Here is a 16,205-nt window from a genome sequence, read left to right as displayed (position 1 = left end):
ATTGCTATTAGCCTCCAGATGCACAAATGGCTCCTTAAGTCCTTCTTTATATTGGGAATGGCAACAAATGCTTGGGCAGAGCCCTCACCTTTTATGCAGCTTCATTGCTCAATCTTCTGAAGGACTCAAAACACAAGGATGTGGGAATGAAAACAAAGGTAAATAAACAAAGAGGAAGGCCAAAGTCTCCATCACTATCTGTACTGAGTGAGAGGGAATTAAGGAGCCCACTGTCTGTGTCTCAACATGCACAGAATCATGTGCATGTTGTGAGTGAGGACAGGGATGCCCAAATTCACCTCCATACCCAGCATCCCTCTTGCCTCTGGCAAATGCTACCAAAGCTCTGTGCCAAAGCTCCAGAAGCCACCCCATTCTCCATCAGACTTAGGAAGGAAATGTGGCAAGGGCTCAACCCTAACCCCATGCTGGTTGCCTGAAAGCAATTCAATGCCTCCAAAGCTCAAAGATATCAGAGACAAGAACTCAAACACTTCAGTGCAGATTCTTTCTTAACTGCAGATTAGATATCCTATCAAGGCCAAGCATGACTTGTGGAAGGGCGATAGCTCAGTGGTAGACTATCAGCCTTGCATGCAGAGGGTCCCAAGTTCAATTCCCCAGCATCTCCGGGTACGGATGGGAGAGGCTCCTGCCTGAAAACATGTAGAGCTGCCGCCAGTCAGTGCACATCTTCATATAAGACAGCTTCCTCTATTGGGCCCTAAAAGCACAGCCAGTGTTACTTACTTATTATTACTTTAAATTCTAAATTTAAGTTTCAAAACTGAAAATTTTAAAAAGTGATTACAAAAATAAATATGATTTAAAAATTCCCCCCCAAAATTATTGATTATTTAATATTTCTAAGGTCTGCCTAATACAGGTCTGTCTTACTGGGTTCTATTTTGGATAAATGGGTCTTCTTGTAGTAAAATATAACAAAATAAGACCAAACTATAATATCAGTTACTTCAGACATTTCTTTAGAAAGTTACTCAATTAAAAGGTATCTGAAAAGCTAGTTAGGCTTTTCTTTTAAAAATGTGTTCCAAAGCCGAGTGATAGCTTGCAACTGTGTGACAGAATTAACGCTTTGAAAGAATTCTTGTTAGTATTTCATTTCATGAACATTACAACAATTCATGAAACAGAACCCAATAAGGCAGACAGGTATTTACAAAATATTTATTCTAAATATCTCATTGAGACCCAAAGATGAAAATTTGCAGGTAGCTCTTAAAAATATTAAATAATAATTTTTTGGGGAAATTTTAAATCATGTTAATTTTTAATCACTTTTTAAATTTTAAATTTTGTAACTTAAATTTTAAAGTAAGTCCATCATGTGACATATCATATTAAAGCTCATAAAGTTCTGAAGGGACTGATGTTTTAGAGTGGTGTTTTTAGTTTCTCAATTCTGGGCTGAGCTTTTAAGGTTTTTGTGTAGTCCAGCAAGGCCGAATTTTTTTCAAACCCTCATAATTCACAAAGGGGTGAGAGAAATAATTAAAATTTTAGATTTAAACTTAGTTTTGATCATTCAACAAGTGTACAAAATATTAAGAAAATTGGATTGACATGAGGTAAAAAAGTTTGATCACTTGATACAGAATAACCCTCTTGTGAAAACATCACTGACCAGGGAGGAGCCTCTAGAATTGACTCCCAGTTCCATTTGAGCATCTTCACAATCCATTCTGACTATCGGTCCAGAAAACGTTAAGTCTTCTTCTTGCAAACAATAAGAGTAATTCCAGACACTTTCTTTGGCCAAAATAATATTACAGGCAAATATTGTGTTCATTGATTTAAAGCCACAAATGAGAATGCCAAGCCGCAGTTCTGCCACTGCACCCTACCTCAAAAATAAACTCCCATTAGTGTAAATGGATGTATGCATACATAATGAGAATAGACTAATTTGTATTCTGTGGGTGAGGTGAATTAAAGATAAACAGAATCCAGGTCAATTTAGGTTGCATTAGTGAATACACCTCCTTTCCTGGCTCGTTTTCATTCGAACTCATTTTTAACTCAGATTTGTTTTAATTTCACTTTATCACCTCTGAACATCTAGTGATTCTTTCCAATTTACTAGAGGTGGCACACAGCACAAGCAGCTTGCCATGGCAATTAGTCTGATACCCATGCCCAATATTTTTATTATAGCAGGGGATTCACAAAGCATTTCAATGCATGCCTCCTCATCCATTTATATGATGGAACACACCAAATGAAGCCCACAGTATGTTTTGAAACCCCAGAGACATCAACCCCATAGGGGAAAACAAGTCTTTATACAAAAAAGGGAGGAAAGGGCTACAGCCTCCTTTGAAAACAAAACCAGCAGTATTAGTGACTGAGGCACACAGAGAAACTGGAGCGAGTCAAGAGAAATTAGGGAGGCCAACCCACGTTCCAAGACGATTGAATTTATCTGTGTCGTTTATTACGTATGTATGCTGTCTGTATTACATACAGGCTTTATTACACATGAATACTGCTTTTCCTCCACGGCACTTGGGGTGGCAGACATAATCTCCTTTTTCCCTGCCTATTGTACTTGACAAGACCATACACTGAGGCAAGTGGCTTAATCTCCATCAGGTCTGTAAAATGACAATATGGCTTTAGATTGTTCCGAGTATGGTCAATCAATAATAAGAATGTCAGCATCCTTAATAATAGAACAAACTCAGTGATTTCAGAACAGCGCCCAAGATTTGTGCCTGCTCTGGCATCTTCCATCAGTTCTCATTTTGTGAACAGAGGGGTCACTATGCAAGCTTGAATAGGAGCTTTGCCTCCTAAGGAAGATGCATGGAGGGTGGTATTTCATGGAGGAGAGGATTGTTATTCTAGCAGTGCCACCTACCTGGAGCAAACCCACACCATACATTTAAAACATCATACATTTAAATATATGTTGAATATTTAAAGCAAATGGCCTCCCCCAAGGAATTCTGGGAACTGTAGTTTGTTAAGGTTGCTGGAATTGTTGCTCTGTGAGGGGGAAACTACAGTTTCATGGAATTCTTTGGGAGTAAGTCATATACTTTAAATGTACATTGGATGTGCTTTAAATGTATGGGATGAACCTGTCCTCCATCACATCCCCTGTGGGTAATGAGTTTTCTTTTATTTGATGCAGAGGACAGTCTGTTACATTTTATACACATTCCTGTCCCTCAAGGGCTATTAACCACAATAGCTAAATGTGTCCATGTTAGCATGTAATATACAACCAGAAATCCAGATGCTGGAAACCAACAAAGAAAAGCCATTCCTTCCATGCCCTTTTCTGGTAAACATCTGGCAGGACTACAACTCTCTTCATCCATGACCACTGGCCATGCTGAATGGGACTAATGGGAGCTTGAGTTCAATAACATCTGGAGAGCCACATGTTGCCCACTCCTAGAATAAATGGTCCTTTTGTCCAATCCAGCAAGGCAGTTCTTCTGCCCTTGGGGGCTAACACTGTCAGAAGATACAACTTAGGAGTCCAGGCTCTGCAATTAGCTGGAAAAGCTAGCAGACATGGAGAGTTAAATTAATAATTCAGAGCAGGATCTTGTCGAAGCTCATTACTACAAATACCTCCCACCACAAGTCAAGTCCCAGTGAAAACTCTTATGTTCAACCACTGACCTATTTCTTGGCCAGACTATGTCTTATAATGGCATCCCTATGAAATAACTGCTGGCCTAAAAGCAAGGCATGGAAAAGAGAAAGATATACAACAGAAAACAAGGAGGGTTATGAACCTGAAGCCAAAGGAATCTGGTTACTAGAGAAGCATAGATGGAATTTCATTACAAGGAGATTAGTTAATATTTGTTATCCATTGCCAAGGGCTTTAGAAGGAACAACTTACATTTGAAAGGATGCCAGGAACACTTGGAGGTTAAGAAGTGAAGCAGGACACAAAAAGCTACCGTACCTTAAGCAGACAACCACCCTCTTCATCGTTGAGGGATTGGGGGGTATACACAAGGGGATGGCAGAAAGCAGAAGACAGCTCACAGTTTGATCCCCAGACAGCTTCTGGTAGACTACCATGGCCTGCTGGAATCCCTGGTCTGATCCAGCAAGGGACCGCCTACATTTTTCTCAAGCAAGAGTGTGCTCACAGATAATTTAACCAGACTAGGTAAAGGTAAAGGGACCCCTGACCATTAGGTCCAGTCATGACCGACTCTGGGGTTGCGGCACTCATCTCGTTTTATTGGTCGAGGGAGCCGGCGTACAGCTTCCAGGTCATGTGACCAGAATGACTAAGGCGCTTCTGGCGAACCAGAGCAGCACACGGAAATGCTGTTTACCTTCCCGCCGGAGCAGTACCTATTTATCTACTTGCACTTTGATGTACTTTTGAACTGCTAGGTTGGTAGGAGCAGGGACTGAGCAGCAGGAGCTCACCCCGTTGCGGGGATTCAAACCGCAGACCTTCTGATCGGCAAGTCCTAGGCTCTGTGGTTTAACCCACAGCGTCACCCCCGTCCCACAGACTAGTGATGCCTTAATTGAGAAGGGATCCTAAGCACTCTTGTTTTGTACAGTAAATTTAAAATACACTCATAAAAAATTAGATTGGTGTACTGGAATACCACACAAGACTCAGGTCAGCACACCTCTGCCACAGAGCGATCCATATACAAACATACCTTGTAGGGTTATTGGTTACTCTTGCCAGTGTTAGAAACTCAGATATATAATCTAATTGCCAAATGGCACCTTAAATATGGGTTGCATTTGCCACAATGGAATTTCTAAGTGCAGGTTTTTTTTGGGGGGTTGCAGTGGGATTATTATTTTCATCATCATCATCATCTTTATACCACTTTATATTTTTTGAAACAAATCTCGAAGCAGTTTACAACACATCAAAACATCAAATAAAACACTCCAAAATAAAACAAATTTGATCTTCAAGGAAAATATTTCAGATCCTTCTCTAAGTGACATTTTGCTTTCCCCAGTCGCCGACCTGGCATCTAGAGATCTCCCCAGGTGGCAATTGGACCCACACCAGTCACAAAACATGCCTGGCACCTGACTAGTTTCTGACACTGTCTGAAACACGAGAAGCTGTCAGACTCTCTTTATCAAAATCAGTACTGTCTGCTCTGGCTGGCAGCAGCTCTCCAGGATCTGAGGCAAAGAAAAGGCTTTCCTGACACCTCCTACCTGAGTCTCTCAACTGGAAAGAGCCAGGAACTGAACGTGATAATTTCTGCATGCAGAACAAAACACACCTGTCTTGTGGACATAAGGTGCTACATTCAGGAATAAGGAGGAATGAATACATTGTTACTCAGAAAGCTCTGGCAATTTTCTTTGGAGGAAGAAAGGGAGACCACTCTATGCAAATTGGAAGCCTAGGATTGTATCCAACTGAGTTCTACTCAAAGTAGACTCACTGAAATGTATGGTCCTAAGACAGTCATGCCCATCAATTTCAATGCTTCTACTCTTCGGCTGACTTAACACTGGCTACAACCTCTAGAGTTTACTGTTATCACCTTTGAAATTCACTCACACACAGGAACAGCAGGAGAAGCTAAGTCTAAGAAAAGGGAAGAGGAAAGAAGGAGCTTTAGGTGGATGTTGGCTTTTCTTCCATTCACCTTGGATGGCCTCTCTCTAACCTTGTAAAGGCAGAAGTAATGGAGTAATGCTTCCCAGCTAAAAAAGCAAGGGGGGAGAGAGAGAAGAGGAGGGGGAAATGCTTTATTTCTCTGTAGGCAAGCATGGCTCTAACTATGAGAGAAAGTGAACAATAAGATCCCACCCTAGGCATTGTGTGGGTCTCTCCCTCTTTTTCCTTCAGTCCTCACTAACTAATAGATTAGCATAGCAGCTCACCACCCACAAGAAGAAATCATTAAAACGAAAGAAATTGATCCTGGCAAATAAATTATAGTGCATGCTCCAGGAACAAAACCAAAAGAAGTCAATCACTTTTAAAATCAGATTCCACACCCAGTAACTGTACTTCCCTCACCCCAATCTTCAGGCTCCCCACATCCTATGAAAGCAGTCTACACACATAAAAGCACACCAAATGGGGTGCTATTGTATGTATTTAGCACCTAGCTGTGCCAACAGTTAAGAGTTAAATTAAGTGTTAGCAACAAGAGTAAAATACACTTTTAATTTCTTGCTTGTTGTGGAACATGACATTTCAGATATATTTGTTAATTGAAAAAAACCAAGGCATTCTAAATCTTGACATACATTTGTAATAAACAGAGACCAAATGTTTATATCACTTATAGTAATGAATACTATTGACTGGAGTTTCACTTTACAGCAGAACTAGGCACACACACAAACCACAAAAGGGGATATATACACACACACACACACACACACACACACATACCGGTACACTTTTTTGTAAAATGACACGGTACTATAAAACCCAGAAATAAAGCTGCTCACAAGCAAAGTCAGTCACTAAATTAAAAGCAACAGCAAAACAATATTCAAAAATGAACCAAACTCAACCACATGCTTGAATGAATGAAGGAATGAATGAATGAATCATTTTGTTTTCTTACAGCCAACTTCACCAACTGTTATAGTTTTCAGGAGTTTAGCTTATGCTCTCTCCCCTCCCACACCTCTCTGTTCCCAAATATCTTCCAAATCTTAAAAAGAGGGGTGAACATATATGTATGTGGCTGTGCAAGTCAAAGGCAAGTATCTCAGAGAGGGTGTCTGTGATTGATACAATCTTCTCTTAATGCAATCAATGCAAACACCATGCATTCATTTACAAAATGGGGCACAGCTTACTCTTTCCTAACAACCCATTTGGGAGGGTTTGTCACACACACACACACACACACACACAGAGAGAGAGAGAGAGAGAGAGAGAGAGAGAGAGAGATCTCACACTGGGAATGGTTATCAACTAAAACAGTTCACACACAAGCTGTACTAAAATAAAAAAGGGAAGGGGGGAAATCACTGAAGTTGATATGTTTCCATATTGTACAGAGAATAGTCTCTTCCCACCCCCAAATCTTCTACAAATCTTCCATCTATTTAAAATGTGCATAGAAGACAAAGTTATCCTTTATTTTTTGGAGGGGAGGGGGTTTCACCAATCAGTGACTGGTAAAACAAAGAATGAATCTAACTAGATATCAGCAGTGACAGGAAGAAAGCAAATGTTACAAATCACCAATTTCAACCTCTTTTTGAATTGCATCCACATGGACTTCCAATATCCATTCAAGAGTCATCTGAAGAATTCAACACTCATTCCGATTCATAACATGCACATACACAAAAACCCAGTTTCTCAAAACACTTCATGGAGTGGCTGGGGGTGGGGCAGAATCAGTCTCTAACAACAAAATCTCCAGTTCTCTACCGAAATCTTTTTGAGCTACATGTGAAACCACCAGGTGTTTAAAGGGGCCTTTTAAGCACACCTCAACCAAAACACACACATACAGAAAAAAACCCTTCCAATTTCCCACCTACCCCATATCACTTTCTGCACAAACCATGGGGAAGGAAATAAAAAAGCAAAAAGCAATTCAAAGAGAACTTCCTTACTCACCTTCACCTCACAGATCACACCATCAGTAGATTCTTTTTGGTGGTGGGGGTGGGGGACAATGGGTAGATCCCAAGGAAAGTCTGAAAGAAGCAGAGGAAGAATGGGATGGGGAGGGGAGAGTTGTGGAAGGGTCAGGGCTAAAATGTATGTGCTGCTGAGGATTTGGGTTTCTGGGAAAGAGGCTATGGAAGCCCCCCAGCAAAAAAAAGGGGGGGTAGAAAGAACGAGATTGTGGAGGAAAAGCAAGAGATGTGGCGATGGGAGGGGGCTTCTATTATGAATGGAAGCAGGGGAGGGGGAGGGGTGGGAGACTGACTCAGTTGGATCCTCTGATGCTTATGGAGTCAGATTCTTCAGGGTTTGGGGTTGTTTCTTTTAGGGGAGGCGGAAGAGGCCAAAGATTGAGGAGGGGGCCCGAGACTGTTGTGGGAGGAGACAATGTGCTCAGTGGGGGTGGGGGGCGGATGAGGGGAAAGAAAGAGGGATTGAGAGAAGGCTGGGGGGTCGTGCAAGAGGAGCAGGAGGAAGCCAGTGGGGGTGAAGGAAAAAGATGGGTGAATATTGAGGAGGGGGGAGGAAGAAATAATCCAGCTAGCTCAATGCACACCCTCCTCTTTTCCTTCTGTGGGGAATTATATATGCAAAAGAAGGTGAAGGGAGAGAGAGAGAGAGATAAGCAATAATAGCAGCAGTGTGAGCTCCTCTCTTTTCTTCTTCCTCTCTCTCTCTCTCCTTCCTTCTCCTCCTCCTCCTCCTCTTCCTCACACAACCAGAGACACCCAGCAACCACCCCCAGACAGGCCAGCGCCACATACCAGTATCGCGCCTCCTTATTGGCTGCTGAAGCCGGTGTGTGCCTGTCTATGAATGTGCGTGTGTGTATATAGATGTGTGCGGTGGGGGAGGAGGAGGAGGGACCTCATGACCCCGGCAAAGAAGCCGCGACCAATCAGGGCAAAGGATGGAAGTGATTTAAAAAAGAGTGTGTGTGTGAGAGAGAGTGCATATGTATGTTTGAGTGAGTAGGAAGGAGCGGGATTGGGATTGGGCGAGGCGGGAGGCCGGGGGCGGGGATTCTTCCTCGCGCCCGCGACGGTTGGCGCGCTGAGCTTGGGAGTCGGGGGGGCGCTACTCCCCTCCCCCGCCCTTCGCCCTCAAATATAGGCAGTTTCCCCTCATATATTATTGTATTTTCAAAGTGTGTGGTTGTGGGTCCCCCCCCCCAGCGGTCCCTTCTTTTTATTGAAGTTATCTAGCTGAATTTCTTTCTATCTCCCTTATGTAAATTCTATTAATTAGCATATTACTGTATTTAATAATTGTATGTTGGAGTCTTTATCATAAGAGTTTTCATTATGCCACCATATAAACGTGAAATGTCGCCATGATCATTTATTACATGTGTAATCAGTGCCGGATTTACGTTTAAGCTAAACAAGCTACTGTATAACTTAGAGCCCCACTCTCTTGGGCACCCCAAAAACATTTAAAGGGGAAAGTTAAAAGATAAAAAAAACAAATAAAATAAAGCCTACATACAGCAACAGTGTTTTGTGTTGTTTAGGTTCTTATTTGTTGTGTGCAAATCTAGGTCCTATTATGGACCTATTTCATAAATTACCATATACTGTAGCATATATTCAACACAAAAAAACAGCAGCAATTTGTTGTTGACAAGGAACAGCTGGACATAAAGGGCCCCATTACCTTCAGTAGCTTAGGGCCTCATCAAACCTAAATCCGGCCCTGTATATGCTGCCTTTCATGGGGAAACCCCAGCCAGATAGGCGAGGTATAAATAATAAAATTATTATTGTTATTATTATTCATCTGAAGATCGGGGGCAGTTCACAACATAAAATGAATGCAATATGTTCACCATGTGTTGGTTATCGGCATGGGCATCATCCATATATTAATTGTGTACTACACTAAGGGATACATGGAGCAGGCTATTGTTGATTTTCTTTATTGCTGAATGCCAGATCTGCTTGGAGTAAGACCTCCCTCATCCACGATCAGATTCTGGTGGGTGAGCCTGGCAGAGTTTGCCTCACCCCGCTACTCCCACATGGGAGCATCATGGCTGACTTGAGTGTCAACGAGGGGAAGTTGCTGTGATCTATAGAGATCCCATCTCTCTCTTTCTCCAGGCTCCCTGCCCATGGAAAACCTGCAAAGGGCTCTATAAGGGCTCTTGTGTCCCCCATAAGGGAATAAGGGGAGATTTTCATTTATTAAAGGTAAAGGGACCCCTGACCATTAGGTCCAGTCGTGACCGACTCTGGGGTTGTGGCGCTCATCTTGTTTTATTGGTCAAGGGAGCCGGCGTACAGCTTCCAGGTCATGTGGCCAGCATGACTAAGCCGCTTCTGGAAAACCAGAGCAGCGCACAGAAACGCCGTTTACCTTCCCGCGGGAGTGGTACCTATTTATCTATGTGCGCTTTGACGTGCTTTCGAACTGCTAGGTTGGCAGGAGCAGGGACTGAACAATGGGATCTCACCCCGTTGCGGGGATTCGTTTATTACAGTGGGGATATAGAGTGTGTTTCCCTGCCATTGGGCAATTGGGACATTTGAGGGAATCTGCTGGTTTACCACCCTGTGCCTGAGCTGATGCTGGGACTCAGCTACACAGCTTCAAATAAAACATTTTAAGTGTGTTGTAAAGTGCAATATACAAATGTGAGACTAGATGGTGAGCTATGGCAAATTCAATATATTTTTCAAAACTTTATATATATAAAAAAAGCATTTTCATAGCAGGTTTTTTTTAAATATGTGTGTAATTTTCACCTTTGTCTCAGAGGACTGCTGGTTCTGGAAGACCTCAGCATTCATTTCAAGGTGAATGGCCCTGGGGCAGTGGTGGATGAAGAGGAGTGTGGGGGAAGCGTACTACCCCCGGCAGCACAATCTCAGTGGGGTGCCATCGCGGCTGTCCCTCCCCCCCCCGCCATTGCTGGATGCCACACCCCTGAAGGCAGTGCGCCATGCCCCTGGGATGTGCGCTAGCCCCGCCCCCGCCTGCTCTCTGTCACTGCTCTGGGGTGGTCGCACTGTATGATGACCTCCATTGGGAGAGGGGGGGGGAAATGTGTCCCTGTTAATTCTCAACCTCTCAGCGGCTTTCAGTACCACCGACCATGGTATTCTAGTGGCTGTCCAAGTTAGGGGCACTGTTTTGCATTTGTTCTTGATCCTGTTTCAATGGATGTTTCCACACAATGATGCTTGAGGAGTGCTCTTCTGACCTGTGGAGCCTTCAATTAAAAAAACAAACCCATACAAAATATACACTGATGGCAAGGTTTTGTTTTTCTAGCTGGGAACGTCTGATAAGACAAAAGGGTATTCAGTTGTGGGCACTTGTCTTCTCTCAACAGGGATTTTATAAAGATATATACATATTGCGTGTATGTGTAATAGATATATTTTCATTTTATATCATGTATATTGTAATATTTCAAAATCATAAAGCACCTTGGCAGAAAGGCGGTATATATGAGCAGCAAATAAATAAGTATGATCAATGTTCCCAATAAGATACATGGGATATTTTGTCGGTGTTTTTTTTTTTTTTAATGCAACGTATAGATATGAAAAATAAGTGAATGACAAAACATCTACCCCTGTTTTGTCATTCATTCATATAGATACATACTTCTTAAAGCATCAAACAAACATTTGCCCTGGATCCCAGAAGGTTGTGATTAATCACTAAAGCAATATATTTATTACAATGGCTAACCAAACAGATATATTAAATTTTTAAAGGCAGAAACTGAAACATTTGCCACAACCAGCTGTTTCGTTAGTCACTGTATTTGTGTGTGTGTGTTACTTTTAACAAGAAAAATATAGCTCCATATAGTCCAATATATGGAATTTCTCTCTGTAAATATATACCCATATGCACACCAATGTGAAATGCTCGATTAATAAAATACGCATGGTACATGATGTAGGGGTAAATGTGTATTTTATTAATGGCATTTTTATGCCATCTTATAAATGCAAAATATTCACATATATTAAAAAATGCATATCATAGGCATTCTTTTATTTACTAATAGAAATTCTACTTTATAAACTCAAAATGTTCACAGTTAATAAATACATATTATATAATAAATACATATTATTCAATTTTTCTTATAAAAGAAGGATGGGATCGGTATAATTAGGCAGAGTGAAGCAACCGCTTTAGGCAACCGATACTGTACCTGGGAACAGCAGTGAAGGCTCCGTGGACGGCAGGAAATAGCTTGAACCGGGTGTGATCTTTCACAAAATAAATAGAATGCATAGCTTCTCAGTCTTTTATAATTTATTGAGGCTACAAATTAATGATCCTCAGCTTCGAATAAAATATAGGGTTAACCTTTTAGATCAAGCTCAGAGTAGACATTATTTATTATATTAGTACTAATAGCATTAATTTGATGTGCTGCAAAGGTCTCCACGCAATTTGCAACACATTTGAAATGTATTTTCTTAGGTTAAAGGGGTCGGGGTTCTTAGGATCCTGATAGTGGGTGATTACATCAAAAGGGACATATTCAAAGCCTCCAGATGTCATGCCTCACCTAGATAGCATGGGAAGGAGTCCATGATCACAAAACACATTGGTACCAATGTGACCACTGCTCCATCTAGCTCAGTATTGTCTGCACCTGAATAGTGGCAGCTGTCCAGGATTTCGAACAATGCTTTCTCCCAATGCTACCCAGAGATGGTGGGGAGTGAACCTGGAAGCTTCTGCACGCAAAACTGATTCTCTACCACCATGGGTAGGCAAACTAAGGCCCAGGGGCCGGATCCGGCTCAATCACCTTCTGAATCTGGCCCACGCTTAGTCTGGGAATCAGCGTGTTTTTACATTAATAGAATGTGTGCTTTTATTTAAAATGCATCTCTGGGTTATTTGTGGGGCCTGTCTGGTGTTTTTTACATGAATAGAACGTGTGCTTTTATTTAAAATGCATCTCTGCGTTATTTGTGGGGCATAGGAATTCGTTCTTCTCTCTCCCCCCCCCCAAATATAGTCCAGTGTGCTGGTCCAGGGGGGAGGTTACCGTGGGGCAAGGACCAGGACCTGAGTTGAGGGTCGGCAGACAGTCCTCCTCGCGTGAAGCGGGGTCCACAGCGAGAAGCCGGGCAAGGACAGGAACTCTGGGGGAACAGGACTGGATGCTGGCCGAAACAGCTCTTCAACGACGTTGCTCCCGCAACCTGGGACCGGGCTGACTGGCCTTTATCTTCTCTGAGGCCAGGGGCAGTCCCGGCCCCCAGGAGACCCGCCTCTCCTGGCCTTAAGGCGAGCACTCCTCCTGGGAGAAACCAGTTCCCTTTGCCTCTCTGCCCTGAGCCTCTGCAGTTCAGGAGAGGCTGAAGGGTTACTGGGCCCAGGGGGAGACTCACCTGTAGGCACTGAGTCCTCAACCACCTCTGGAGCCAGAGTGGATTCACCTGGTGCCTGCTCCTGAGGATCCGGCACAGGTGCAGGCGCTTCAGAATCAAGGCCCTGCCCCAGTTCAGCCGGCCCTGGAGGCGGGGACTCCTGTGCAGGCTGGGATTCCTCCGGTTCAGCCTCTGAATCGGATTCCCAGGCCATCACATCCAGCCTGTCACAAGGTCTGAGGGACAGTGGACCGGCCCCTTGCTGAAAAAGCTTGCTGACCCCTGGTCTACCACTGAGCGAAAGAAGGCTAGTGTAAGCAATACTGAGCTAAATGGACCAATGTTCTGACTCAGTACAGTATAAGACAGATTTCTGTGTACATAACATTCTCCTCTGTAATCTGAACTCCTATTAACTACAGTCATAACCCACTATGTACTTCTATATTAAGCTCACGTATATTTGAGATGAACAGATAAGTAACAGCAGGTAAATTGCCGATCGCAATTCCCCCTTCAGCAGCCAAGAGGAACAATAAAGAAAACCAACTCATTCCCCCTTTCTTTTTTTAAAGAGCAACAAAAATTTATTCTGCAATCAGGAAATTGCAACTCAGCCTGCGATCATGATGGATGAGTCATGGCCTTTCCTCAGCTCGCTGTTTAAGCAGAATGAAAGGCTAATTAAACAGGCAAATGTCAATATGGTGATTAGCTTACCGTATAATATTCTGATTGGCTTTTACGGATGACCTTCCTCCACTCCCCTACGATTTGAATAGGTACGCCTCCCCCCCCCTTTATGTTGTATGTCTTAGGGACTGAAGATGACCAACATGCTTCTTCCATATACATAACATATATGCAAGACTGCAAAGATGAATTCAGATTCCTGTGCAATAGCCTCCATTTTTAAATATGCCCATTTCCCCCTCCTGGCTTTGTACAAATACGCGTTAATGACCATCACACCCTAGGGACAGTTTGCAGAGTCCATCCGACCTGCGATAACAATCCTTTTCTCCTCTGATTTATCTACACATTCAATAGGTATTTGGGTGCAGGGGGAGAAAGCAAATTGAGTCAGCAGCCAACCGGAAGATCTGTTTAGAATGGCTCCTTTTTCTGTGTGGCAGGCAGAAATTAAACACATCACTTCATCCCCGCTATAATGGATAAAAACACCGTGGATGAATTTCCCTGTTTATCATGTAGCTATTAAAGACAGAGAAGTCCAGGAGGGGAGTGGTGGCTACATTATTATTTGTTTTGTTATGTATTTTAAAAATGTATTTCTGCTCTGGACTTGTTGTGAAGAAAATGTCTTTACATAGCTGCACCAGTTCATTTGGAGGCATGTTTTACAGTGCTGGTGTTCCTGGCTTGGAATCTCCCTCTACACAGGTACATAGCAAACTGCCTTCTACCTAGCCAGACCCATTGGTCCATCTAGCTCAGTATTGTTTACACTGACTGGCAGCCTCACTCCAGGGTTTCTCAGGCAGGGAATATTCCCAGCCCTACCCGAAGATGCCAGGGATTGAAGCTGGGATTTTCTGCATGCAATGTAGATGCTCTGCCATTGAGCTGTTAAGTTGTGGGTGAACATATCAGACGACACAGCGATTCTTCAGACAGCTCTTGTTTATTCACAGGCCAGAACAGAACTGAACTGAAGGGTTCCGCCAACCTGCTTATATAGAGCTCAACTACAAAGCAACAGTAACAACTTTCTGTAACTATCCAATCACTGAACGTCACTTTCAACTCCTTATTTGCATATGCGGACCTGAGTGAAAACTATCTACAGTATCCCCCTGCTGGCCCAGGGTGAGAACTTGAGTATATAACAGAGCTATGGTATTTCCTGCAAAAATAAAGTAGGCTTCTAGTCCTTTGTGTCTTTCAGTAAAGGGCTGGTTTAAATAGGAGCATACAAATCTGCCTTATATAAAGTCAGACCATCGGTCCAGACAGCTCAGTATTTTCTACACTGACTGGCAGCAACTTCTCCAAGGTTTCAAACAGGGAATATATTCTCAGCCTTAACAGAATTTTCTCCCTTTAAAAGTACATAGAAAGTTGGAAGAGTGATGCATACGGTATATCCCCTCTTACAGCTATGTGCTTTTCAAGGCTCAGATTAATACTAATGTATCTGAATTTTACCCGCACCCCATGTTGACCAAAGCAGATAAACTGTGGCTGCACCCCAGAAAAGGTTTGTGGCAGGAACATCAACTCCCTTTAAAAACTTCCTTTCTCAGTATCAGGGTGGGGGGCTGGGAGAAGAAAGGGAAGCTCCCAGAAAGGGAACTGGGAGGGTCCACACCCTTTTGTAAGAGTCAAGGGTTAAATTAAGATCTACCTTTGTGATATATATATCTTCTCTTTAAAAGACATCTGAAGGCAGCCCTGTTTAGGGGAGTTTTTAATATTTAATGCTGTATTGTTTTTAACACTCGATTGGAAGCCGCCCAGAGTGGCTGGGGAAACTCAGCCAGATGGGCAAGGTATAAATTATTATTATTATTATTATTATTATTATTATTATTATTATTTGGAGTAGGAGATCTTGACTCAAGAAGCTTCCATGGGCACCAGGGAGAAATCTCATATGCCTCATTGCACCCATTTAATTTTTTTATTTGCAGGAAAACACTACTAAAAGCTGCTTGGTAAATTCACTTGGTCCTAGATCACCAGTCCTCATCAAAGGGGTTGCAACACCACTATGATCATGCAAATGTATCATAACACATTAAGAAATCTGTCCCCAAAGGCATGTTTGGATTACAACTGGGTCCTGGGTCTGTGAAGGTTAGATACTGTTTCAGTCACAAGTATTTCTGCACAGAGACCACCAGATGGCACTAAGAATCCATCCAATTAACTTTTCCCTTAATTCACAGTGCCAGAGTTTCATTAGCTGTATAAGTATTTCTGTGTTTTCAATTTTATCTGCTGCAGCATTTAACTGACGGTATTGCTCAGGGGCTGTCGTTTTAATATTTAAATGTCATTTCTGTGTCAAATTTGTATTTAATGCACCTTGGGAGCATACTGCTGCAAGGTGGTTCAGAAACCTAAATAAAATTGTTGGGAACAGCAGCTGTGTTTTGCTAGAGGTGTACAGTACCAGCATTTAGCTTTGAGGTGCATCTCTGCAAGCCAGGGTTTGGAGCTGCAGGCACACAGAAAAGGTCTGGGTCAGT

The 16,205-nt window shown here is 42.6% G+C and overlaps 1 protein-coding gene across 22 annotated transcripts in view; it reads right to left on the bottom strand.

Annotated features, from left to right (window-relative positions):
* RERE (arginine-glutamic acid dipeptide repeats) overlaps positions 1–8,564 on the bottom strand; it is a 341,620-nt gene extending 333,056 nt beyond the window's left edge. For 9 of the 22 annotated variants that reach the window (XM_083752395.1, XM_083752409.1, XM_083752410.1 and 6 more), the window contains exon 1: positions 7,586–8,359. The gene's annotated coding sequence lies outside the window, so the exon portion shown is untranslated. Of the gene's footprint in view, positions 1–7,585; positions 8,361–8,400 lie in introns of those variants that run through there. The other 13 variants (XM_083752418.1, XM_083752396.1, XM_083752421.1 and 10 more) reach the window with 4 other exon arrangements.
* Positions 8,565–16,205: the final 7,641 nt, after the last annotated feature.

The sequence above is a fragment of the Podarcis gaigeae genome, assembly GCF_964106915.1.
Source record: "Podarcis gaigeae genome assembly, chromosome: 8".
NCBI lineage: Eukaryota > Metazoa > Chordata > Lepidosauria > Squamata > Lacertidae > Podarcis > Podarcis gaigeae.
The sequence above is the reverse complement of the archived record's forward strand: the minus strand, read 5'-3'. Positions and strand labels throughout refer to the sequence as shown.